Source organism: Canis lupus, chromosome 13 (assembly GCF_011100685.1).
Source record: "Canis lupus familiaris isolate Mischka breed German Shepherd chromosome 13, alternate assembly UU_Cfam_GSD_1.0, whole genome shotgun sequence".
Classification (NCBI taxonomy): domain Eukaryota; kingdom Metazoa; phylum Chordata; class Mammalia; order Carnivora; family Canidae; genus Canis; species Canis lupus.
Genome location: NC_049234.1, coordinates 29,404,544 through 29,430,783, shown reverse-complemented (window position 1 = coordinate 29,430,783; position 26,240 = coordinate 29,404,544). Strand labels below are relative to the sequence as shown.

The window sequence follows — 26,240 nt, the reverse complement described above, 5'->3', positions numbered from 1 at the left end:
TTGGATGAGCCCATAAGCCTCTCTGATCTTGGTCTCTCAGTGCTGAGAAAATTGGCCCAATCATGGTGGCTGCCTCACAGAACTTGGTAGACTATGAGGCATGTCCATGGCCATCAGCTCACTAAATCTTCAGATGATCCTGGGAAGGAGCCAGGCACCATTTATTTCTACTTCATGCATGTGGAAACTGAGGCTCAGAAAAGTTAAGTGACTTGCTCAACTTTTGCAGTTAAGTAGCAGTTGGAGAGAATATCCTTGTTAGTCCTCCCACTTACTCTCCCATGCTGACCTTGGCCTCAGTTTGTGCTGAGATTATTTCAGGGCATTAGCCAAATGGGTGGTAGGCAGTAACAAGGATGGGAATGCAAACCAGTGTCCATGCCGCTCTGACTAGTGTTGATGCCACTCTGACCTGCGTTAATTATGTATATTATGTTCTGCTTTCAACAAGTAATCCCAAGGTTTATTTTTCTTTAAAGATTTAGTATTTATTTTAGAGAGATAGAAAGAGAGTGCACAAGAAGGGGGTGGGACAGAGGGAGAAGCAGACTCCCCACTGAGTAGAGAGACCATTGCAGGGCTCAGTTTCAGGACTCCAGGATCATGACCTGAGCCAAAGGCAGATGCTTCATCGACTGAGCCACTCAGGCACCCCAACAAGTATTGAGCATTTTGAAACAACAAATATTTATTATCTTCCTGTTTGACTGGGTCAGGAATCTTGCTCTGGCTTTGCTGGAGATCTCTGATTCAAGTCTCTTACACATTGCTATCAGACTGCCTGGTGGGGCTGCAGTCTCATCTGATGGCTGGTGTGTGTGTGGGGGGGTCTGTTTCCAGGCTCACTCTTGTCATCTTTGGCAGGCCTTGGTCTCTCCCCACATGGACCTCTCCATGGGCTGCCTCACAACATGGCAGCCAGCTTCCCCCAGGGCTCAAGTGAGAGTGAGAGAATTCATGAGAAAGTCTTCAAGAAGGATGTCACAGTCTTTTTATAACCTAATTTCAGAAATGACATCCCATCACTTCTGCCCTGTAATGTGCATCAAGAGCAAGTCTCTAAGTCCAGGACACTCAGAGGGAGGAGTCTGTACAAATGTGTGATTACTAGGAGACAAGGATGGTTGGAACATCTGAAAGATTACCTATCACATGACCACTGGCCTGCATGCCCTGATAATGTGGAGGTCTCTTGAGACATTGGACTTTTTGGAAGAAGGTGGGTGATGGATATGGGGCATCCTCCAGTGCTTTGTCAATGCGCCACTGATCGGGCTCAGCATGGGAGTGGTTCTGCATGGCCAGTCTGAGCTCCTTTCTGTTTCTCAGCACGTCAAGTGCTTTGTCACCAAAGCACCTCTCTGTCCTTGTGATACCATCTGCCTGGATCCCAGAAAATTTGTTTGGGGTCACCCCTCTAAAGCACTGCTCCTTCCTTCCCAACTGGCTCAGCTACTCTGAAGGGCTGTACTTTATACTGTACACATGATTTCTTTGTCAGTAATTTTAATAATAATACATGATTTATTATTAATTTTCTATGCAATAATATATATGTGGTGTTCATTTACTATTGCTCGCTGCCTCTAGTAGAATAAAGGGACTTTATTTCCCTTGCTGGCTACTATCCCTCAGCAAATCCTCACTGAGAACCTACCATGTTCTGGATGTGGGGGTGTGGTTTTTAGTTCTCACCTGCCCAGGAGCTCACCAGCTAATGAAGAAACAGACCATCTGAAACCAGGTATAAAGAAGGCTCATATCTTCTCTTTTCCTCTTGTGTGAACCATTCACTGTTTCCCAGAAGCAGGTACAAAGAATAGATTCCCCATCTCTGCCTTAAATTGACCAGGAGAATTGGAGTTTTTAATCCCTTAAATGGAAACAAGTACAGTTTCAAGAAGTTCAGAGTAATGATCCCCATTCACAGAGAAGGAAGGTGAGGCCCAGAAAAGCCAAGTTTTACCCCAGCTTCATAATGAGAAGTAAGTGGTGGAGTTGGATTCTGAACCCAGGTCAACAAAGTCTGTGGCTGTCCTATGCCATGGACTCACCCCCACCCCTACCTCAGCTCCACCCCATCAGCCCACCCCCACCTCAACTCCACCCACCTCCAGCGGCTCCAGATCACTTTGCCACCTGTCTCCACTCACTGCATGTTACCTGTTTCCTTCTCTTACCTGTTCTTTCTCTTGACTCTTCTTTTTTGTAGCATTTTTGAGCTTGGACATGTTTCCATTTAAGGCATTAAAAATTCCAATTCTCCTGGGTCTCTGTAAGGCAAAGATGGGGATTCTATTTTTTTTACTGACCTGTGAAAACCAGTCAACACTATATGGAGGAGATAAGCCACTTAGGGTTGTAGGGATTTCTCTACAAAGAGGAGAACTTGAAATCCTTCAGACACTTGAATCATTATACATTCACTCCCTTCAAAGTGGCCAGAAAAGAAAGTTCTGACTTCAAGTTTGCACAGCACAGAACAGCTGAAAGAATGTGGTCATGACATAGAGCCCACCCAGGCCTGTCCATTCCAGTGGGTTTTCCTCTTGACTTCTTCCTATGTAGTGTCAAATCCTCCTAGCACTTTATGTTACTTTGACATTACCAGATTTTGATTAAAATGTGCAACATAAGGTTTTATTTAAGAGACAGAGCAAACATTTTTTAGAAGTCTCTTAGTTACATGGAAGGGACAGGGCAGTGACAAGGGAGAGAGACAGAGACAAAGGTGGACAGAACTGCCAGCCAGGCTACAGGAGGGAGAGGGTTTGTTCCACCATCATACAACATCAGGGGCCAGTTGCCCCCACTCTCCACTCCCAGGCAGTTTGACTATGATGCCAGGCAAGTGCCACCCCCGGGGGCAGGAGGCTGGACGGGCCCAGTTGAGGCAGATGGGAGGGCGTGCGGGTGAAGGACAGAACTCTATGCCTTGTGTCACTTCCCCTTCTGGATATTTGACTTGGTCCTGCCAGAGGACCATCCTCCCGGCCTTCTGAAATCAACCCCCTCCCTCCCTGGTGTAGGCACCACATTTGTCCTGCAGGAGCTTCCAGAATAGGGAGCCCCTTCACGTAATCCCCTCAGTCTGACTCTTGGCTGGGTAGAATGTTCTCAAGAGATCCAGGTTAGAGATTAAGGACCTGAGCCTGGAGTCCCACAGACAAAAATACCCCTAGCATGTGTGAGGCAGGGACTGCAGTACAAACGGGGCTCTTCAGACCACGGGCTACCTGCTTCCCGACCCTCCCCATGCCATGAGGGGCTTTGGATGCATGCTTGTGGACCCTCAGCTCACAAGTCCATGCTCCTCCATTGCCCCCCCACCTCAGTGTAGCATCCACCTCCCAGCTTCACCTTAATGTCTGCAGGGGCCTGGGATGCCCCAGGGAACCTAGAACCAGAGGAGGCTCACCTAGCCTCTGAAACTTGGGCAGAAGAATGGCATGGTCCTAGGTGCTCTGTTGTGCAATAAAAGGGGGGATGTAGACCCTAAATTATGACACCTCCCTTGGTCTTGAAGAATCCTTCCCCTTGCAGGGGCAGCTACAGCAGGAGGAGGACCCTAGTAGGACCTCTAAAGTCAGAGCCAAGCCATACTACCCACTGGGTTTAAGCCCCACTGCTGCCTATTAACGTACAGTTCAGAGCAAGTGAGTTAATCTCTCTGAACCTCAGTGTACTCTCTCTCCCTAACACGGGAATAAGGACAGCACATGACTTCACAGAGGCTACTCAGATCCAGAGAAATAAGATATGGAAGGTCTTAGGGTGTCTGGCATGCAGAAAGCCCTCATTTATATTAGCTCTTGCTATTTTCTCAATTTCCTTCAGATGGTGTGTTTCTTGGCCATAAAGACAAAGGCCAGATTTTCAAATTTACCACTGTTCACCCTGCGCCTGTCCCAGGGCTGTGCACATAGTCAGTGATTTGCTGACTTCTTGGGTTATGGGTACAACAGTGAATAAATCAGCAAAATAATCAGACCCCCCCCCCCCTTTGTCTGGTGCTTTCATCTTAGTGAAGGAGTTGGAAAATCCAACCAGCACCAAATACAGAATGTGGTCAGAGGCTAGAAGTGCCCAAGCAAAAATGTAAAACAGGGAAAGGGGATGCTATTTTAGAAGAGACAGTCAGGAAAGGCTCTCAGGAAAGAATGAATGACTTAGTGAATATTAACTGTGTGAGGGCAGGGACTGGGTCCTTTCCTTGCTGTGTTATTAGTCTCTTGTGTTATATCTGATGAACAACAGATGCTCAAAAGGGTTGTGCTGTGGATGAGTACAGGTGTGTTGGTATAAACTCTGACCAGGGCTGTGATTCTATGCCACCCTGCATGTGGCCCTGAAACCCTGCCTGTATCCCCAAGTATGGAAATCCCGTGCTTTATTTGACAGCCTTCTCCCAGCTGAGAACATTTTCCAATGTTACTTCATATGCTGCACCAACTTCTGCCTCCATGGCCTTTCCTCTTTCAGCTATAAGCCTTTCACATCATCCCACCCCATCCAACTTGAATACTCCTGGAGTTGGGAAGCTTATGACTCTGGAGAATGCCACCCTCATGCTTACCTGACATTTCTCTCCCTGCTGCTTCCATTCAGAGTATGTGGGTCTGTTGTGGACTGATCACTTGTGTCTTTCCAAATTCAGATGTTGAAACGTAACTCCCAATATTACGGTATTTGGCAGTGAAGGCCTTTGGGAGGTGATGAGGTCATGGGATTCATGCCCTTATGAGAAAGGAAACATAGGAAAAATGGTCCCTCTCTTTGCCATGTGAGGACAGAGCAAGGACAGAGCACTTGTCAACCAGAAAGTGACTCTCACCAAGAACCGAATCTACATGATCTTGGATTTCTAGCTTCCAGAACTCTGTGAAATAAATATTTGTTGTTTAAGCCACAAGGTCTGTGGTATGTTTGCTGTAGCAGCTGGAACTCAGACCAGTTTCCTCCCATAGGGCCCAACCAAGGTCTCTTTTTCACATGGGACATGAGAAGGTTATGTTTCCCCATATTTTCTGTCCCCCAAACTAAATAGTCCCAGTTCTGTGTTTGGCTACCAGTTCTGTCCTGGGCATTAGAATCCTATTCTCTTCATTTGGGACCACAGAATTGGACCCATCCATCCCAGTGTTACATTTGGAGCAGAAACTGGATGTCTGTTATGTCCAGCTATAGTAAACTCCTTTGGCTGCCATAACAAAGTACCACTGACTGTGGATCTAAAACATTAAAAATGTATTTTCTCACAGGTCTGGAGGCTAGAAGTCCAACATCAAGGTTCCATCAGGGCGGGTTCCTTCTCTTTTTGGTTGAGAGGTGGTCATCTTTTCTTGACTGGGTCCCCAGCTGGCTTCTCTCTGTATGTGCTTGTGTCCTCATTTCCTCCTTTTATGAGGTCATTCGTCATTTGGGATTTGATCCCACACATATGACCTTATTTTAATTTAATTACTTCTGTAAAGACCCTGTATCCAAATAAGAGGACAATCTGAGGAACTAGGGGGTTAGGACTTCAACATATGAATTTGAAGAGGGACACAATTCACCCCATGTCAGTCAACCATCTCCTTTCTCAGATGGCAAAACTGAGTCTCTGAGTAGGGAAGGGTGTTGGCCAAGGGCCCAAGTCAGTGCTGGGGCTTACAAGGGACCCGATTCCCCTACTCCCATCACTCTGTTTATCTTTTCCATCCATGTGACCGATGTTTTCTGAAACCCATTTGCTGCCCTCATGATTAGCCGATCTCTCCTCTCATTACTGCCCGAGTACCCATGTTCCCCCATCCGTCCCTCCAGGGCCTCAGGAAAAGGCAGGAGAAAGCCAGTCTGTCACTGTGTGGGTGTTGGCTCTGCCCACTCCCAGCTCCTATTGAGCTATGGTGTGGGGCAATCCTAGAAACAGTGGGATGAAGGCCAGGGAACACGCTGGCCTGATTTTTTTTTTAAGAAAAAAAATTAACTAGGACAGTGAATACAACATTATTCTGGGTTTGTGCAGGCTGAGAAGCCTCTAACTTTGCTTCACAAAACAATGACATAACAGTAAAGCTGAATCACAGGGAAGGGGCAGGTTATGGTGGCAACAGCTAGGCTGAAGAGGCATCTGCGCCATCACTCGCCATCTCAGAGACCCTCAGAAGGTCACCATCTGGCCTCAGTTTAATCATCCAACAAAAATGGAGCTGATAGGGATGCCTGGGTGTCACTGTCACTTAAGTGTCTAACTCTTGATTTTGGCTCAGTCATGATCTCAGGGTCATGAGATCAAGCCCTGTGTCATGCTCTATGCTCAGCATGGAGCCTGCTTAAGATTCTATCCCTCTCCCTCTCTCTCTCTCAAAATAAATAAATAAATAATAAATAAAAAAATGAAGCTGATAACCCTTCGTCCTTTTTCTGTCAGTGTCGTGATTTGAGATAATATGTATGTAAAGAAGTTGGCATGACATTTGGCACCTAGTAGGTGCTCCATAACTGCCCCTTAATGAAAAGGGAAATTCACATTAGACTGTGTTCACTTCCCTTTTTCTCAAGAACTACCCTTCCTTAGAGACACAGTTCATGGGGTAAGGAAAAGGAAGTGAGAGCTCAAGACCATCCACATGCCTTTATGCGTTCAAACATCTGTTTGCCTAATCCAATTACCACGTATCTGCAGATTTCAAGACGTCACGTTTGGTGATTAGGGATATGGAGGTAAATAAAGTCCTTACTCTCAAGAACTGTATAGTTTTACTGAGAAGAGATAACGTAGTACAAGCCATTATAATGAAGTGAAGCGTGTGTGTGTGTTGCGCAGAGGGAGTCTCAGCCAACTGGCCACACAGCTGGAGTGATACATGACATCCATGAGGCCTTCCTGGAATTGTTGACATTTGAATGTAGTATTGAAAGGTGTGTGAGATATTTCAGGTGGAAAATGTTAAGGAGAGTGCTGCAAACTGAAGGAGTAGCACAGACAGCCTAGATCTGGAGGCATGAAACAGGATGACAGTTTCAGAGAAAGCACAAGCAGAGTATAGTTGCTGAAGCATCAACTGTAGCTGTGGGAGAGGAGGGTGGAGAGAGAGGATCCAAGATCAGATATCATGAGAGCTTCGAGGCTGAGATTAGGAGCTCTGGCTTCCTTGTGTAAGCGACAGGAACATACTAAGTGTCAAGAAGGAATGAGACAATTGGATGTATTTTAAATAGATGATGTCAGCAGAGTGGTAGTGGAGCTGCAGGTGGGCAAGGCTAAGAGCAGTCTTATCTCCATGGTTCCATTGAGCATGTTACAGGATTCAGATCACCTAGTGCAGAGATATGACCAAAGAGGCGAAATGCTAGAAATATGGAACTGGAAGCAGTAGATGTGGTGACTTTAATAGAGTGTGAGGTGAGGGAGAAGTTGAAGAACAAACCAAAGGTTTGATTCAGATGATGTTGCCATTTCCTAAAAGAGGCTAGGAGCAGGTTTGCAGGAGAAATAATAAAGTTTGGGATGTGTCAAGTTTAGGGGTAGGTATGAGACCTCTGATGTGCCCCATGGTGAAGAAGCCAGGAGAAAGGAGATATGGGTTAGGTTTGGTGATTTAAGGCATGCACATAATCAGATCCAGGGCCAATGGAATATTCAAGTGAGGAGTCCAGTAGGTGGTTGGATTTATGGGTACTGAGCCCATCAGCAGAGTGATCAAGGCTGATGAGAGGGATTGGGAGTCATCAATATAAGGACTGCAGTTGAAAGCATGGGAAAGAAGCTTGAGAAGAGTATTCAGGAAACTCAGCTACTCTTTGTTCATTAAGAGTAAGAGAATCCTGGTCTTGGGTGTTGATGTCCTAGGGAATCCATTCTGTGGGTGGGAGATACTAGAGGGCTTGGGTCAGGATGGTACATATGGGATATCATCAAGTGTGGGATCCTTGTAGCACTTGTACCTTAGAAAGATGCCCAACCTCTGTCATAGCAGGCTGGGGTCATGGCAGATGGGTCAATGAATAGAGGGTGAGTAAACCCTTGAGTAGGAGTCCCACGTTAGGGTCAGAAACATCACTACTGATAAGACAGGCCAAAGCTCATCTCAGACTCAAGGAAATAGGTGGCCAACATAAGTTACTCTAGACCCTCCCATATGGTGGGTTAGGGGCTCTGAGGTTCTCAGTGTCCTGGCTCGTATGGGCTGGGGAGTTGGGAAGGACTGAACCCACAGAGGAAATCAAGCGCAGCTCCAGCTGAGTGGGCCTGGCAAAGGCCAGGTGCACACACCTCTTCTGGGCCTTGGCGTCTGCATTATAAGGTGAGAAGATTGGCCCAGGATGAGACCTCTTGCAGCTCCAACTTTCAACAGACTGTGTACTCTTACCCTAAGGAGGTTGCAAGTGCTGAGGGCAGGAGCAGTCTTGGGTATCTTTGTAACTCTACTGCTGATCCAAGCTTAAATCCTGACTTCAACTCTTGAAGCTGTGTGACTTTTGACAAATTACTTAACTCTGTTATGAGGACAATAATATTTACCATTGCTTGTTGAGAGAAATAAATGAGAAATATCTGTAAGTGCCTTCATCAGGATGTTTTTGGGTGACCAGAGGTCATCAATCTTTTTTTTTTTTTTTTCTAAAGGGCCAGATAGTAAGTTATTATTTTAGGCCTTGTGGGCCACAGTTTCTGTTACAACTACTCAGCTCTGCCATTGTATGAATGGACATGGCTGTCTTCCAATGGAATATGTATTATTTCATTGATACATGGCATGCTGGATTTGCAGGTTTTGACTCATGGGCTACAGTTTACTGACGCCTAGCTTAGATCCATCAGCCAAATACCATCTTTCTTGAGACCATGGGATCTCTTCCCTATACTCCTCCCATCTTTAAGGGAACAAAATTGGGATTTGTTTTGGAAGGAAGAAGACAGAAGGTATCTGAAACCAAAGTGTGAGCCTTGGTACCAAGCAGAGTCTGGTGCAAATAAAAAATGCCTCCCTTGCTTCCTAGGGGGAAATGAAGCCTCACCAAAGGTATGTCTAGGGAAGGGACACAGTGACCACTGGTCTGAAACAATGGACCTGGGGTTCTCAACTCTGCACCGACCCAATAAACTTGCAAGTGGCACAGTCCACATTTGTCCTTGGGCTGCACGGGAAATGTAATTCTTTTGGAAAGCTCCATTCCCCTCAAATGTGTTATTCCCCCCAACTGTGCAAAGGCTTTCACAATGTGCCTGTTTTTAATTGGTTGTGTGGAAGCTTGGAAGCCTGTACAGTTCAGAGCTGGCCTCCGAGGGGCAAAGTAGTCACCTGCCTCCAGATTCCTAAGCCAATGGATCTGAGCTTAACAAAGGAATGTAGCCTGCTGTCTGAAGGCTTGGCCTCTATGGTAATCATGCTTGGGCCCATTCAAGTACTCCACATCTTTGAGATTTAAATGAAAAGCAGGAGCTATCTACCTCTTTTCACCCATGCACAGATGTTGGGAACACCCAATGAGCTATTCTCCAATCTCCCAACATCTTTGCCACTTGGGGTGGGGGAGGGGCAGGGTTTCCTTCTCCAACAAATGCTTCATCTCATCTTGCCTTGCCTGCTATGCCTGGTCTCCTCTCCACTCTGAGCTAACAGAGATGTCTGACTAAGTCCCTTGCCCTGACTTTTCTCTAAATCTCTGCCTTGACGTAGTTGGCTCTAGAGTTGACTTTGCTGGGAGCTCAGGATACCAGCAGAGAAGGGAGAAGCAGATCAAGCACTAAGTAGCAAACAAAACCATATTTTATAGATTTCTGTTATTTAGTTAAATACATCCCCAAGAATTGCTGTCTCGTCAGCAATCCTTGTTAGCCCTTGCCTCCCTAGGCGCATGGTGTGACTCTGACTTTATATCCTTCTCTGTTTTCTTTCTTCTTTCTTTCTTTCTTTCTTTCTTTCTTTCTTTCTTTCTTTCTTTCTTTCTTTCTTTCTTTCTTTCTTTCTTTCTTTCTTTCTTTCTTTCTTTCTTCTTTCTTTCTTTCTTTCTTTCTTTCTTTCTTTCTTCTTCTTTCTTCTTTCACTTTATTTATTTATTCATGAGAGACACACAGAGAGAGGCAGAGGCTTAGGCAAAAGGTGAAGCAGGCTTCCTGTGGGGAGCCTGATGTGGGACTCGATCCCAGGAGCCTGGGATCACTACTTGAACCAAAGGCAGACAACTCAACCACTGAGCTACCCAGGTGCCCCTCCCCATCTACTTTCACTCCCCTCTGGGCTCTCTCACTCTCATCAAACCATGCTCTGAGACCACATCCAAGCCATTTTCTAGAAAATGTACTTTAAAAAACCCTCTCTGTGCTGGCTTTCCACCTGCCATGGGGGCACAATAATAGTACCTATCCCCTAGGGCTTAGCACCTATCCCCTAGGGAAGACAAGCAGAGATGGCCCAGGGTCTGATAAGCACAAGTAAGGAGTTCAGAGGACTATCTGCCCAGGACTCTTTCATGATGCTAGATTCTTTCTCCATATGTAGTAGATAAAAACAAAAAACAAAAACAAAAACAAGTTGGATTTCACCTGGTGCACTGGTAAGGATGACATTCTTGGTGAAAAATAGCCTGGGCCAAACCATAGACATCTGGGAGTAGACAACGTGTTGTAGAAATGGAACATAGATGAGTTTGGCTCAGGTATAAATAACACGGGGAAGCCACAGAATAATGTGATTAGGAAGCCAGGAGATATTGTGAAGGGCTTGCTGAGATTATGGGTCATGCTGAGAAGTTTGCATTTTATCCTGTAGGAATCTGAGTCCAGCCCAGTCAGATTTTCTGCTTGGACGCACCCTTCTTTGTCTATGTAGAGGGAAAACAAATGAAGACAGGGAGCAAACAGTGGCACAGGGAAGAAAGATGAGGAGGGCCTCCATGAGGAATTAGCAGAAAGAGAAGAGAGTATTTGTGGCACACCAGAGGATTCTACAAGCTAGTGGGACCATGGCCAACTCTTAGCGAGGCAAGATGGTAGTGTTGGGTAGATCTTAGAAGCATGAAATGGAGGGCTTTACTGGTTATTAGTAGTAGTAGGGTGATAAGAACCTGGTGCGACCTAGGAGGTAGGGGACAGTTTGGGAGATGACCTACCATGTATCCAGCATCATGAGTTTCTATGACTGACTGACTCCTGAGTATCCCTACAACTCCACAAAATGAGACAACTTACATATCAACTAACCAACCACTCAACAATTATGACCTAGTTGAGTGGTTCTTGCCTGCTGCATGTTTTAATCACCAGGGAGCTTTAAAAATGCAAAGACCAGGTCTCACCTTAGACCATTTGAATCAGACCTCTGTGTAGATAGATCGTGAGTACATCTGCTTATTTATTGGTTTTTCATATGTCACTCAGGTAATTCTAACTAGTAGCCACAGTGGAGAACCACTTGTGAGTGGAAATGTCAGTGAAGAGGAAGTTGTCACATTTGCAAGTGGATAGAGGGGCTTTAGCAGGTGTGGATGGAGGTGCCGGTAAGTTGCAAACTTTTTGAAGCTTCATCTGGCACCAGCATTAATTTGTGTTCTCATCTGTTGTAAATAACAGCAACCGGTGGATTCACGAAGGCTTCCTTCTTCTGCTTGGTGCTGAATATAACTTCAGGGGCTCTGGCTCTGAGCAAGTGGTGCTGTCAGGATGTATTAGATTTCCCTCTGAAAGATCAAGTCTGGCTTCCCCCCTGAGTTGAGCACAAGCTGCTTTTTGCTCTTAGAATTAGGTGGGATGAGAGGGTCAAAGAGAATTTCTAGGATCATGAACAATGTGGGTAAATTTCAGGCTGGAAAGCGTCTCTGGCTGGTGTACAGTGCTGACCCAGATCTCCTGGGTTTCGGTGACACTGTGACCTTGGGCATATCACATAAGCAACCTGACCCTCAGTTACTCCATCTGTACAAAGGGCAGGTAATGCCATTCCCACTAGACAAGGCTAACACCTCCAAAGAGATAGTGATGATGATGCTTCATGTATGTTTGTTCAGGTGTTCTTTGCATTGGCCTTGTGTACGCAGGTGTTATCATCCCCATTTTAACAGATGAGTAAACTGAGGTCTGACAGTCCAGTAACTTGTCCAAGGTCACACATCTTGTAAATGACAAAACCAGGAGTATGACTTTGGCTTTCAGACTTTAGAGCCCATAGTTTTAATCATCGGATAAATCAATATGTGCTATGCAACATGGCAAGTATATAAATCTAACCCTGTAGCAATTTTTTTGAGGATTCAAAATTGACAGCTTTACTGTTTGGTAGAAGTAAAATCTTTTAGATTCATTAGAAATCATGTCAGGCATTTGTTCATGTTTTATTTCATTCATCCATTCAACACATAGTCAGGAAGGGAGCTAAGCTTGGCCAAGGCTGGCCACTACATGTGCCATGGGGATGAGGGGGTAAGCATTTCTGAGGACCTGAGAAGGTAGGATGAAGGCTAGCCTAAGCAAACTCTTCATTTTGCTAGAAGTTGGAGCCCTGAACAGGCCCCGGTGTCCCAGTCTATGTAGTGATAAATCCATACTGACAGGCCAGACCATTAGAGCAATGGAAAGCCCATTACATCACACTGCGCCAGTGATCCAGGGATTATAGATGAGCAGGAGACGGAGCAGGAGTCCAGAGGGTCCTGTGGCTGCCATCCATCACCCCAAGGCGGTGCCACTGCTTCATGGTGGGAGCTCAGTGGCTCCTTAGTTCATGGGCCCGCAGCCCAGGGTCAGAGCGACTATGGGGCGGCCTGGCTCCCATCAGTGAGATGTCTGCCGGTCCTCTGTTCTGATCTCAGCCGTGTTCTTAAGGCGCCTGTGTTGATTTATTCTTTGAACTCACTCAACCAAAATGTACTGAGCCTGCTGGGTGCTGGGAGGTAAGATGTGTGAGACCAAGGCCCCTATCTTCAGGAGGCCACACGCAAGATGAAAAGGAGACCATGCAGAAGACAGGCATTTCTGATCCATCCCTGGCCCCATGGTTAGAGCCACTTTCAAGAAGATATCTCTCTCCTCGGTTTGAGATCTCCTCAGTGAGGGGAGCCAAATCCTGTGATCTCACATTTTTAGTTTCCCAGGATTCAGGAGAAAAGCCCAAGCATACCTGGGGCAAATTCCCATCACATCAGCTATGTGATCTTGAGTTTGGACAAGCTCCCCAAATCTCTCTGAGCCTCAGTTTTCCTGACAGTCTACAATCTGTACAGTCTGATGTGCCTCTGGCCTTTGTCATATTTCCTAACACTGGGATACATGAAGAAATATTATCATCCTCTTAACATGCCTCTCTCTCTCTCAACAAGCCCTATGATTATTTCCCGTCCTTCTGGATTGCCTTGGTTTACCTTCTGCTTTACTTCTCGGGGGCATTTGGGGAAGCATAATCTTGTTATAATTCAGTCTTCCAGAAACCCTCCTCCCTCACCTTTAGTATTACCTCTTTTTGCATCTTCCCATACTCACACCCTAATGTCTCTCTGGCCAACCCAAAGCACTTCTCCAAGGTCATGGGACCTAGATATACTTAAAAACAAGGACCCAGGATTCTTTGGGGCAATGGATTCAGACCAAGTTGATGCTCTTATGGCACCTAGCACATCTCACATAGAGTAGGCATTCAGAAAATAGGTTCAGTGACTGCATGCATCACATCCATTCCCTCATTTTGCCATTTTGAAATGGTTGTTAACAGATTCCGAGAAGGTGGGTGATTTACCCTAGGTCATACAGCTACGTCCGCAGCACAATTTGATCTCATGCTGCATGATGCCATGTGTGCATGGACAGTATTGAGCATTTGCTCTGGGCTGGATGCTGTACTAGTTCTCTAGGATCACACACTAAGCCTCACAGTGGCCCATGTAGAAGGAACTTCTGCTTTCTCCACTTTGCAAATGGAGAATCTGAATCTTAGATACATCAGGAGCTTGTCCCCAAACTACAGAGCTAGAGAATTGGCAGAGCTGAATTTCTAACCAGGTCTGACTTTAGAGACTTTATTCTCAACTATAGTTTTTCATCTCCTTCCTAACAGCCAGCTGTGTGAGGTGGTGAGTAGTTAGGGGCCGCCAGAGCAATTAGGAAGAGAAGATAGAAGGCATGCAAAGTGGACAAGGTGAGCAGAGCATTTAAACATGAGCTTTCAGGATTGGATGATGCCGAGGGACTTTATGCCACAGCAAAGCACTGAAATCCTGGACTGTGGATAAATGGGGCCCATGTAATCACAGTGCCTCATCTGGGGACAAATGTGGTCTTTCAAAAAAAAAAAAAAAACTCACTACATTCAGGAAAAGAAAATAAGCAGAGAAACGAGCAGTAACTCACTTGTTCCAAACCCGAAGCAAATTCCCCATGCCAGGGTCATTGTTAGTAAAAATGTTTCTATAAAAGTTTCCAAAATTATAGACTTCTCAAAAATACTCATTGAGCTACGTTCGGGCTATTTTAAGACAGTTCCCCTCCTGCCTCCAAAAGATTGAAAACCATTTAGAAGCATGAATCATAGACCAATAACTTGTGATACATGAGAGGGACTAGTGATAGTTGATAATTCAATTTCGGCCTGAAATGAAGTTTAATAATACATGGAGCAGCCTCACTTTCTTCTTATTAAAGTGAAGGATATGGCTTCAGGGAGAAATTAGCTAATTGAATAGAAATATTTCAGCTATAAGAAAAATAAAGGACACAGATTGCCCTCCTAAAAGGAAAAACAGGAACTGAGAAGTAAGTTGTCTATCAGCTTGAAGAAAGTACTCCCAGAAAACCTGTGTGACAACCCAAAGGACCCCCTCCCCCACCAAATAAAATTAACCGAGGAGGGGGAGAAACTCCAATGTTTCTTTTAAGGTAGAGGCTGGATATGTCAAATCCTGCGAGTAGGAGCTTTGACCATTTCCTGCCCCCAGGGTCACTGCTCAGCTCCCTTAGTCTTGGGTCACAGAACCGTTTCCAAGCTGGTTATGCCTTCTGCTCCCTGCATTTCTCATCTCCAGCATTGGCCCTGTTGCTACCAACTGGAAATGCCACACACACACACCCATGCTCCCACGCCCTCCCTACCTCTTCCGAGTGACCGTGAGCCAGGTTGGTTCTCCTGCCTCAGCAGCTCTGGGTTCTGTACCTTCCCGTCCCCGTTCCCCCACCCCAACCCTCCCATGCAGCTAAGTGATCTCCCTAAGACACTCACCTGGCCATGTCTCCGATCTTCTGAAAAATTGTTCTGCAGTTGGGTCCTCATCACTTGTGATATGGAGTCCAAACCCCCTATCCTAATCCAGTTTGCCCTCACAGACTTCTTTCCTTCTGCTCCCCTTGTTCTGGAACTCCGTCCTCAGTCTAACCGATTTCTTGCAAATGTCAGAACGCATTCTACTGTGTTGTGCCTTCCATTTGCCTATCCATCTTCTCTGCCTGCTGTGAACGTCATTACCTCGCTTGTTCTCCTGACATAATCCTGCTCACATTGGCCACGTTTCTCAAGCATCATACCCTCTGTTAGGTATTATTTTGGTGTTTGGATTAGAGGACATACTGAATTTTACTATTTGCTTGGGAAAATAATTACTGGGTCATTCTTGCTCTCATTGGTTTCTGATGGCTCTGTCCCTTCATAAACCAAATTTCACATTCTGGGGGATTCTTTCCATGAAATGTGCTCTGTTGCCTTTACTTCACAATTCTGGTACCTTTCTGTGTTAATCAATATACTTAATAATTCTTATTTTCTTTTAACACAAAGCCCCCACCATTACTCTGTTTTTCCAAACATTCTGGCATATGCTCCCAGATTCACTTTAGAATCAGTTAGTAAAAAAAAAAAAAAAAAAAAATAGAATCAGTTAGTTAAAACCATGCATCCTCCACCAAAGTCTTTGAGGTTTTGTAGGAATATTAAGCCTAAAATTAATTGGGAAACAATTAAAATCTATATAGTTCATCTTTTCTTCCAGAAACATGTTTTTTCCTGCTTGTCTTTCTACAGGTCTGAATATTTTGTGTTAGGATTTTCTTTCCCTCATTATAGTTACTGGAGTTATCATAGTGGATTTTGCTAACTTAGATGGAACTATTAGGGACACCTGGGTGACTCAGTGGTTGAGTGTCTACCTTAGGCTCAGGGCGTGATTCCGGGGTCCTGGGATCAAGTCCTGCATCAGGCTCCCTACATGGAGCCTGCTTCTCCCTCTGCCTATGTCTCTGCTTCTGCCTCTGCCTGTGTCTCTGATGAATAAATAAATTAAATCTTTAAAAAATAAATAAATGGAACTTTTTTTTTGGTTTTATCATTCCCGTTTATGTATAGGAAATGTATTACTTTGGGCATGTGCATTTATTTTTATATCCTGCCACTTTGCAATCTTGTCTCTTATTGGTGATAATACTTGGCTTGGCTTTGTTTTGTTTGTTGGTATGCTCAGGAGTACTCTTTCAGAGGCAGACTTTGGAGCCAACGCATCTGGTTCTCTACTGACTATGGTATGATCTGGAGCAAATTAACCTCACGGCTTTTCAGTTTTCTTATCTGTTCATTGAGTATACTGATATTACCTACACTCTAAGGTTATGATGGAGAGTCATCTTGGAGCTTTATGTAAAGTGTTAACTGACATCAAGTCCTCACGAGGAGGCAATAAACATTACGTCTTCCCATTACTGGAGGTGGACAGTCATGTTACTAGAAACAGTGATATGTTTCTCTTTCTTTTTGCAAAAGCCAAAACTCTTATTTTTGTTTCTACTTCCTCTGATTATTCCTTATAAAATGATAATATGAGATTACTTTGATGATAGTGTGGGTCCTTGTCTTATCCAGGACATTCATTGGATCCCATTTCATAGCTCACAGTCAAGATATCTTCTCATGGGAACAAAATACTCTTCCGTTTTCAGTTTACAAGACTTTTTTTTCTTTCACAAGTGGATAATAAAGTTGATCAGATGTTCTCTTGATACAAATAATTAAGTGATTTTCTGATTCTAAACCCTTGTAGCATCTCTGACATAAGCCCTAGTTAGTTATTATAGGATATTCCTTTAAAGTCATCTCCTGCAATGTATACACTGACATATTTATGGAGGACTTTTGCACCCATCTCCTTAAAGTACATGGTCACCTTTTGTCACACCCTCTTCTCTGCTTTTTTCAGACTCTTTCCTTGTAGCTCTCTACTCTTGTTCCAGAGAGACCAATTCTCTTGTATCCTACTGCGCAAGTCTTCTCTGCTTTTCTAAACGATTCTTTCGGCTCCTGTTGCATGTCTTCATCAGACATATCTTCTGCCTTTAAGACCTCAGAATAATTTTTCCCTCTGCTCATATCACACTACTCTGTCCATAGGCTCCACATCTCTTATTGTCTTCTCTTTTTTTTATCTGTAGATAAGGGGTTTCTTTCCAAGCCAGATCTTGGCAGAAGCAGGCTTTTTTGGACTGCCTGTGGCCTTGCTCACTGCCACATTAGTGATGGCCACAGCCTTTTACCAGGTGTACATTGAGGAGGTCAATGTGCACAGTGCCTCCTGGCCCGGGTCCCAGGGGCTTCCAGGCATTTGCCTTGTGCAGATTTGATGAACTGTGATGGGGGCTTCTGTTCCCCGTCAATCTGCTTTTCCATCAGTGTGTGGCACACAAAGGACCCCCTGCCCAGGCTCTTCCTGTCTTCAGTCCCAATGGACTGTTTGTTTCTCCTGCGGTGAGACCATCCCCCAGAACACAGTGTGCACTGATGCTCTCTGCCTTAGCTTTTCCCTGGAGATGAAAAGACTGGGAGAAGAAAGTGATTGAACACAGTGTTGGCTGACTCCTAAAGCAGCACTCATGAGCAGAAAGATGTCTGCTAACTTTCCTGGTGAATACAGACCCTGGTTCTCTGCCAGTAGAGAGAGAGAGAGAAGGGCAAATACCTCCTGTATGAGTTTCCCAGGGCTGCCATAACACAGTCCCACAAAGCAGATGGCTTAAAACAACAGAAATTTATCCTCTCACAGTTCTGGAGGGCAAATGTCTAAAATCAAGGTGTTGGCAGGGCCACCTCTGAAGGCTTGAGAGAAAAATCCTTCCTGGCCTCTTTCAGCTTTGGGGAGCTGCCAGCCATCCGAGGTGTTCCTGGGCTCATAGATGCCTCCCTACGGTCCCCACATCCATCCTCATCTGGACTTCTTCCCTGTGTGTGTCTGTGCATTTCCTCTTCCTCTTGCAAGGACACCAGTCATTGGATTTAGGACCCACTCTACTCCCTTGTGGTTTCATCTTAACTAATTACATCTGCAGGTTCTCAGGTTCTGGGTGGACATAAATTTTGTAGGGACACTATTCAACCCACTATACTTCAGCACCCTTGAACTTGGGGCACCTGGGTAGCTTAGCCAGTTGAGCATCTGACTCTTGGTTTTGACTCAGGTCATGATCTCGAGGGTGTGGGATCAAGCCCCAAGTCCAGTTCTGCACTCAGTGCCGAGTCTGCTTCAGATTCTCTCTCCCTCTCCCTCACGCTCTTATTCTCTCTCTCTCAAATAAATAAATAAAATATTTCAAATAAATAAATTGCTTAGAAATTAACATTCTGGGGTCAGCACCTTTGTTCTTATAGTAACTCGTTTTTGTGAGTAGATAAAATACGTAAGAGTATAGGTAGTACTTCGATAAAGCAAAGATAGTGATAATACCTGACCAACACACCTTCTGGAAGGTGTGGGAGGGATGTAGGGCCCTTCAAAGTTCAGAATTTCACATCTCAGGGTGTTCTCTATGAGACAGCTGGGGTTCAAACCTCCATAGAGGGACCTGTTTGCAGGACTTGGTAATCGAAACAAGAGAGATCTGTCCTACTTTCTGAGGCTTCTTCAGTTCTCTTTTTTGTTTGCAGAATCCCTATGATGCAGAGACTAGTTCATTCCTTTAGCTGGAATATGGTAAGAGTCGGGTTTCTTGCATATGGTCTTTGCTATTTCATGTTACAGTTTCTTTGGTGGCAACAGTGGAAGCTGACTTCATTTTCTGAGGCACACCTATCAATGCAGGGCAGTGTTTGGGGTGCCAGTCCTGAGTGGGAGCTGAACCGTTCCTTAGAAGACACTTCTTTTCCAGTGGGCACATTGCTCCACACAGTGGTTATGTCCCTGCAAATCTGCTTCTAAATCATATGCCAAGAATCAACATAAGACAATGTAATAGAAGGTGTCTGAAATATAGTAGGTGTTTAATAAATATTTGTAGAATGAATAAGCAGCAGAAGATGATAAGAGTTAACAATTCAGACTCTAGAGGCAGATAGGCCTGGTCTAGGATCTTGGTTCTGCCACTTACTAGCTGTGGGATCTTGTGCAATTTACTTAACCTGTCCGAGCCTCAGTGTCTCTCTCTGTAAGGTGGGGATGACAACATTCTTATGTCGTGGAACTATTGTGAGACTTCCATGACTTATCTGAGCAAGCAAACCATGTCATCACTGTGGCTACCCCATTGCAAGCACTCAGGAAATGTTACCTCTTGCGGTCATCATTACTTTCATTGCTGATGCTAATGATTATAAAGATAAATACATACAGGTGGTTTGAATTACGGTGCCTGATTCACACATCTGCCTTGCATATGCCCCTCCCATACATCCTTAATGATTAGCTTTGGGAACCCCATTTTTTTCTCCCTGCTGCTGTATTCTTTCTGGAAATGCCTTCCCTGCTCACCTGTGTCTACTTTCCCTCGAGAGCCAGATTCTTTGTCCAGTCCTTCCCAGCCAACTCAATCCCCCTCCTCATTCTCCTGAAGACCTCTTTATACCCTCTGATCCAGGCATGCTTAACACAGTGGATGCCAGGTTGCCTCTTTATGCCTCACTGGACCAGCTTGTCCAGGGTGGGACTGCATTTGGAGATGCTGATGAGGATGAAGGCCCTGAAGGAAGAGAGGAGAAGAAATCCAGGTAGAGTTGCAGAGGCCAGCTCTATTTTTAGTCAACCAAAAACCTGGGACTGCTTCTGTTGTGAGTTTCCTGGAGACGTCCTGCCCTTCTTTATTCTCTGCCTTCTTGCCTGTGGCACCCTGCAGACCTGACACTGACAACTCTCAGGAAGCCCTAGGAAGCCTTAGTGCTCGTTTCTAGGACAGGAAGCAAGCATTGCCATCCTCAGGGGGCCAGAGGAGGAGACAGGCTCTCATGGGAGGAACCAGGAGGCCCAGGGAGAAAAGAAGCTGGCAGATGCATTTTTGTCACCAGGGAGCATAACGAGAACCATAAGGGAGCTTTGTGACTCCTCAAGAGTCACATCACCTTTCTGAGCTTCTGTTTCCTCAACTCTGAGACGTAAAGCTTGATTAGAAAAGCAATTTTCCCACTGTGTTCAGCACAATCCAAAGCATTCTTCAGGCTGAGCCAACGCCCTCCCCTTCTGGCCCCTCCCCTGCACATGCCACCAACCACAGAAGCTCTTCCCTTCTCAGGCCACCAATCAGAATAGCTCTGGCTGAAGTATTTTTACATATTGAGCTTTCCTCTGTGCTTTTCTTTCATAAGATACCATTATTTGATTTTTAAAAAGCTTAAAAAGGCTCTGAACGAGATCATTTCCATGTCTCTTTCCGTGCCCTAGAGTCTATGACACTCAAAATTACAGTTTACAAAGACAGGAAGGAGGATTCAGGAATGGACATTTATGGGCCATCTTCCCTATACTCAGCTCTACATGAATCCTTTCATGACCAATATCCTGGCCCTAAGCTGATTCTTCCTTTGCATTTGCCTCATGACTAAGCTTACTGAGGAATAGATCATGCTTGAGATCATTAATTCAGTTCAATTAAACAGATATTGGTGAGCGAGTGCTTTGTGCCATCCACTGGGCTCTGGGGATTCTTCACTGAACAAAACACTGGCCCTGTTGTTATGGAGCTTACAGCCCTCCAAGGAGTCTTGGATCTGGAAAGGATGCTTTAAAGATGAGCAGATTAGGCCCAGAGAAGTGAAGTGATTTGGTCCAAGTCTCACACAGCAAGTGATATCCCTAGAACTAAGCTGTAGGGTTCCCAGTGATTTTTTTTTTTTTGAAGGGTTCCCAGTGATTGCTATGAACGACTTCACATCTGCCTTCCTGGTTTTTTCCTTATTAGCAGGAAGACTAGAATCTTGCTCTTGAATTGGCCACAATCCCAGGCAGCTTATGTGGTTCAAAAAAGAGCCAGTCCTACTCTTTGGTGCTCCCTGTGAAAATACCCAAGTCCTCGCATTCTGTTCTTGCTGTAATTTCTCACTGACATATGGTGTCACTGTTGAGCGCAGGTCTTGCACAGTCCGGTGGCTGCTTGTTTACCCTGCACAGGAGCTTTTGCTGACCCCAAATCTACACTTCTTTCCAAGATGCTGCCAGCTTGGATGCCAGGATTCCCTCTGATGAATTCCATGCTTTCATGTTTAGTCATTGGTTGGTAAAGAATATTTTCATGGCAAGGTGGCTGGATCAGCTTTAACTACGTATGATGCTGGAATCAACCTTCCCCCACAAATCCTATGGTCCATGTATTAAATCAGCGTCACTGACCAAGACTCTGCCAACCTCTGAGCCACTTTGTATCCTGTCATGAGTTATTTCCATGGAGAATCCCATAGACTCTTTCACTTGCAGATTCTTCCCCCACCTCCTAGCTCAAGATATAAGGGAACGCTGTTGAGGTTATGTCTTTGTGAAGCCAGGTAATATTCCATTATCTTCTTCCTCCAGAGCATTTTGTGTGTGTGTATGTATAACAAGGGATATCACTCATGATGCTTTCCCCTAAATATCAGTCTTTATAAGGTTATCCATTCCATCTCTTTCAAAAGATTTGCTCCCTTTTATATTAATTACTCACACAAACTCTTCCTAGCTTGTTGGATTCCTATAGTAATTTCTCTTGTTAATAGATTCAGATGTGCATATATTAGTATGTTTTAGCTGTGCCACACCTTTGCACACTCAGCTAGAAATGGAGCTGAGACTCTGCCCTCCTTGAGGGTCATCCTATGGCCTCTGGCTCTTGGTTTCCAGGTGTTGGCACCTGCCAGGGCTGAGACCAACTTTGAAATGAACAGTCAGGGATCTTAAGGATAGAGAGTGATTCCTTTGGCTGGCTGCTTCTTAGAGGAAGTGAAAGAAACATGTCAGTTCCTGAGGGGAGGCTGTGAAAGCTTACTGGAAAGTATGACCAGGATGGGGAGGGAGAGAAAAAAACCAAAACCAAAACTAAACACGCTAAGAACAACTTCCAGGAGCCCATAAAATATTCATCTGAAGGATGATGAAGGAGAGGCTTTTTTTTTTTTTTTTTCAAATGCCCATGCTTGGGTTCAGTGCAGAGTCATGTAAAGAATACAGATGTTGGAATTTGAAAGGCACGTGCTCCTGGACTGAACTTGCATGGGCGTGGCCTTGGATGAATCACTCAACTCCATGAGTCAGTTTTCTCATCTATAAAATGGAGTTGAATATCTATTGTGTGGATTTAAGGAGATACAATCCAGGAGATGGAATGTAGCACGTGTTTGATGATACATAGAAGCTTGCACTGTCATCAAGTAACTCAAGGGGCACCTGGGTGGCTCAGTCAGTTAAGTATCTGACTTGATCTCAGTTCAGGTCATGATCTCAGGGTTGTGAGTTCAAACCCCACACTGGGCTCCACACTCAGCGTGGAACTTTAAAATATCTATCTATCTATCTATCTATCTATCTAGATACATAAATGATATATATATATAGAGAGTATATATATATATATATACACTCTCTCTATATGTATATATATGTATATATATATATATATATATATATATATATATGAGAATAAATTCAATGAGTCCACAAATAAAGACTGTGTAGTGAAGGGATATTGTGTTGATCATGGACAGGAGCAAGGGAAGAATGAGAGGATAGTGAGGTACCCAGAGGCTCACAACTGCAAAAGCCATTATCACCCCAGGTTAAAGGGCCATGAGGAGTTACTGTGGCTGGAGTCCACAAAGTGGGGGCCACCAAACAGAAGCTATGGTGGGGTGGTACAACTACCTACCAGAGTTGGTGCTGAAATTGGGTGGGGAGTTGGGGAAGTCATGATTCACCTTGTTCCTACCTTTCTGGCTCCAGCTACGGCCTCCTGTTGTAGTCTCCACCACCAGGGAAAATTGGTTTAATAAACCAAGCTGAGTTTATTAAACAAGATGAGCAAGGAAGACCAGCTGTGAACTGGTGTTTCAAGAATATATATTTCAAAGGAGGGAAGGTAATTATAAGATTGTGGGGACTCATAGGAGGGTTTTAGGGCAGCAGTTAGTAAGCCTGGCCTGGGCAGAGATTGACCAGAATTTATGACTCAGGTAAGTCACTGGAACAGTCAGTGGTCTTATCTCTGGAACACAGGAGTTCACACAGAGTTGTTGCTGTTGTGTCAGTTTGCGGCCTTATCCTAGAATATACGGGGCTGTATGAGCTGAATTGGTGTTGCATGTCATGATTCATTTTATCCCTTCTTTGGGCCAGTGTTCATTTTGAAAGTTGGTTTCTGTTTTATTTCTCATTTCCATTAGCCAAACCCTACCAGAAGGTAGCCAGCCAGCAAGCCCAGACAAGGTGGTCAGGAAAGGGAGAAATGTTCTGACAGACACATGTAGAAGACCCAGCACTCTTCTCTGCCTGGCTGCTCCTTCCCTCACTGCTTCGTTTCCCAACTGATAATAATTCTTCCTCATGTGTTTCACGGCAATGCGCCACTTTTCTCTGCTCATTTCCACACTTGAGAATTACTGTCCTAGGGCTTTGCAGATTAGATCTATAATATAACATAATATAATATACCACGTTGTTGAACCATTTTAGGTGCCAAACACTTAGGCAAGGTGTCTTTTATACTCAAAAGCCTTATTTTCTACATCAGCACTGTCCAACAGAACTTTCTGGATAAGTCTTATGATCGGATAAGATGGTAGCCATTTGCCATATGTAACTATTGAGCATTTGTATTGTCACTATTGTACTTAAGGAGCTGGGTTTTTAACTTTAGTTAATTTTAGTTCATTTACATTTAAATGGTCTCAAGCAGCCAGGGCCACTGTATTAGACAGAGCTGCTCTGAGTTGCCTTGTAAGGACTCCTTTCATTTTTCTATATTTTACACATGGGAAAACTGAGTTCTGATGAGGTTAAGTGACATGCCCGTGATCATCTGATTGGTAAATGATGGAGCCAGGACAAGAACTCAGTTCTTTGTGGCCCTTCCTCTGCCTCAGTACCATTCTTCTTAGCTTCTCGGCTAATTCCTACTCATCCTTCAAGATCCAACTCAATGTCTCTTTCTCCATGAAGGCCCCATATAATCCTCAATCAAAGTTTTCAATACATGTCACCATCATATCTAGTATATATCTCACTCAGTTTACTTTTCACATTGCATTGGAGTTATTTGTTTAATCATGTACTTTTCTTTTTAAACAAATATTTTGTTTATTTGAGAGACAGAGGTTGCAGGAGCAGGAGGGAGGGGCAGAAGGAGAGGGAAAAGCAGACTCCTGGCTGAGCAGGGAGCTGGATGCAGAGCTCGATCCCAGGACCCTGAGATCATGACCTGAGCTAACGGCAGATGATTAACCAACTGAGCCACCCAGGTACCCCTTAATCATGTACATTTCTTAGCAGATTGTGAGGTCTTTAAGGATAAGAAGTGAGTCACTATGGGAGGCACATAGGAGGTACAAAGAAAACGTTTCATAAGTGACTGCTTTATCCTCATTGTTGCCTTCATGGATTCCATAATCACTGAAGTGGTAATGCTATGCCACGGGCTTGTTGGTGCTAATTTCGTCCATTTCCTTCATAGTTTTAAATTCTATAGATCAACGAGATCTCTGCTGAGAGAAAATTCAGGCCTGCCTGCCTCCCTCTTGGGTTCCTTGCACACTCCTGTTTTTGGGCGATCAATAGCTCTGGTTTGGAGTATTTTAAGCCTGCTGTCTTTTTGACTTGAGCCTTTCTTCTCCCAGCCATCATATATTTGCCAGCATGCCTCCCCAGCAGGAGGGCAGATCAGCGGTGCCTGAGGATTGTAATATAATGCAATAGGCTCTCCTGAGCAGCATACAAACATGGCCAGCTGCCTTCTGGACAGACACATCTCTGGGTGTCCAGGATAGCCGTGGGCCAAAGGACCTCCATGCTGGGGTGTCCTGGGAAGTGTGAATTTCCTGGTGATGTAGGATTGAGGCGTTCTGGCTCTATCTGGGACACAGCATTGTTAGAAATGGATTTGAGAGAGCAGAAGAGGGAAGAAGTCCGAGTCCTGAGGAAATGACTCTGAAGACTTGGAACACTCTGATGATGTCTATTCAGAACTAGTCTGTGGTCAGCCCTTTCAGGTGAAGGGACTCAAAGGGCATGACCTTGTGCCTTCACTGTCACTCTTCATGCTTCAGCTGCATTGCACTGCCCTTGGGAAGAAGTCCTAATTCCTTAGCATTGCTTTCCAGCCATGGCAATAGGTCAAGTCTCAAATGCCAACAGGGGCCAGTTGGATAATATCAAGAATGAAGTACTGGTTTGGGGGATCTGACAAACTGGAAAACTGATAGCTATTCAGAGGGACCAGCCACAGCTCCTCCTGACCATTGTCACATGTAAGAATGAAAAGCCCGAGGTTTTCTTTTTCTTTCAGTAGAAGAGGGAAATCTAGATTTTGGTATAAAATAGCTGGTTTCTTACTTTGTAAGACAAAGCAGAGCATACCTCTGGATCAGGCTTGGTCCAAGGGCTATTATTTTGCAGTCCTGTCACCACCCCAGCTCCATTGACATTGGTTCCTTCATGCACATTCTTCTTCTGCCATTTTGATCTGCTCTCCATTTCTGGAATATCCTGACTTCATTCATACCTCAGTATATTTGCACATGCTGTTCCTTCATACCACAGTTCCTTTTCCTCCCATTCCTATGTGAAGGTTACAGTAGTTCTTCAAGGACCAACTCAATGCCACCTCTTCTAGAAGTCTCCTCACATACCCGGGCATTTACTCCTTCCCCTAGGCTCTCATAGCTCTGTTTCTACCGTAGCTGTTGCGTTTACTGCTTTATATGCTAGTTTGTGGGCTCATTGTGGGTTTTCTCAATTAGACAGAGTGCTCCTGAGCTCCAGGACTGGACAGTTTATATAGCCAACTTCCTGCCGAACACCACTCCGCAAGTGCTTCCCAGCAACCTCAGACTCAAAGTGTCCCAGTGGGA

At 44.7% G+C, this 26,240-nt stretch overlaps 1 protein-coding gene and 1 long non-coding RNA gene across 3 annotated transcripts in view; one reads left to right on the top strand and one right to left on the bottom strand.

The window, feature by feature from the left end:
• KCNQ3 (potassium voltage-gated channel subfamily Q member 3) overlaps positions 1-26,240 on the top strand; it is a 297,766-nt gene that overhangs the window by 125,863 nt on the left and 145,663 nt on the right.
• LOC102153230 lies at positions 631-5,364 on the bottom strand. Of its 2 annotated transcripts, none has more exons than XR_005368733.1 (5): positions 5,260-5,364; positions 4,577-4,737; positions 2,181-2,273; positions 1,696-1,873; positions 631-999 (listed from the first exon to the last, which is right to left on the bottom strand). It is a non-coding gene; the product is annotated as an uncharacterized LOC102153230 (long non-coding RNA). The 2 variants fall into 2 exon arrangements; XR_005368734.1 differs by having other exon boundaries at positions 632-999; positions 1,696-1,838.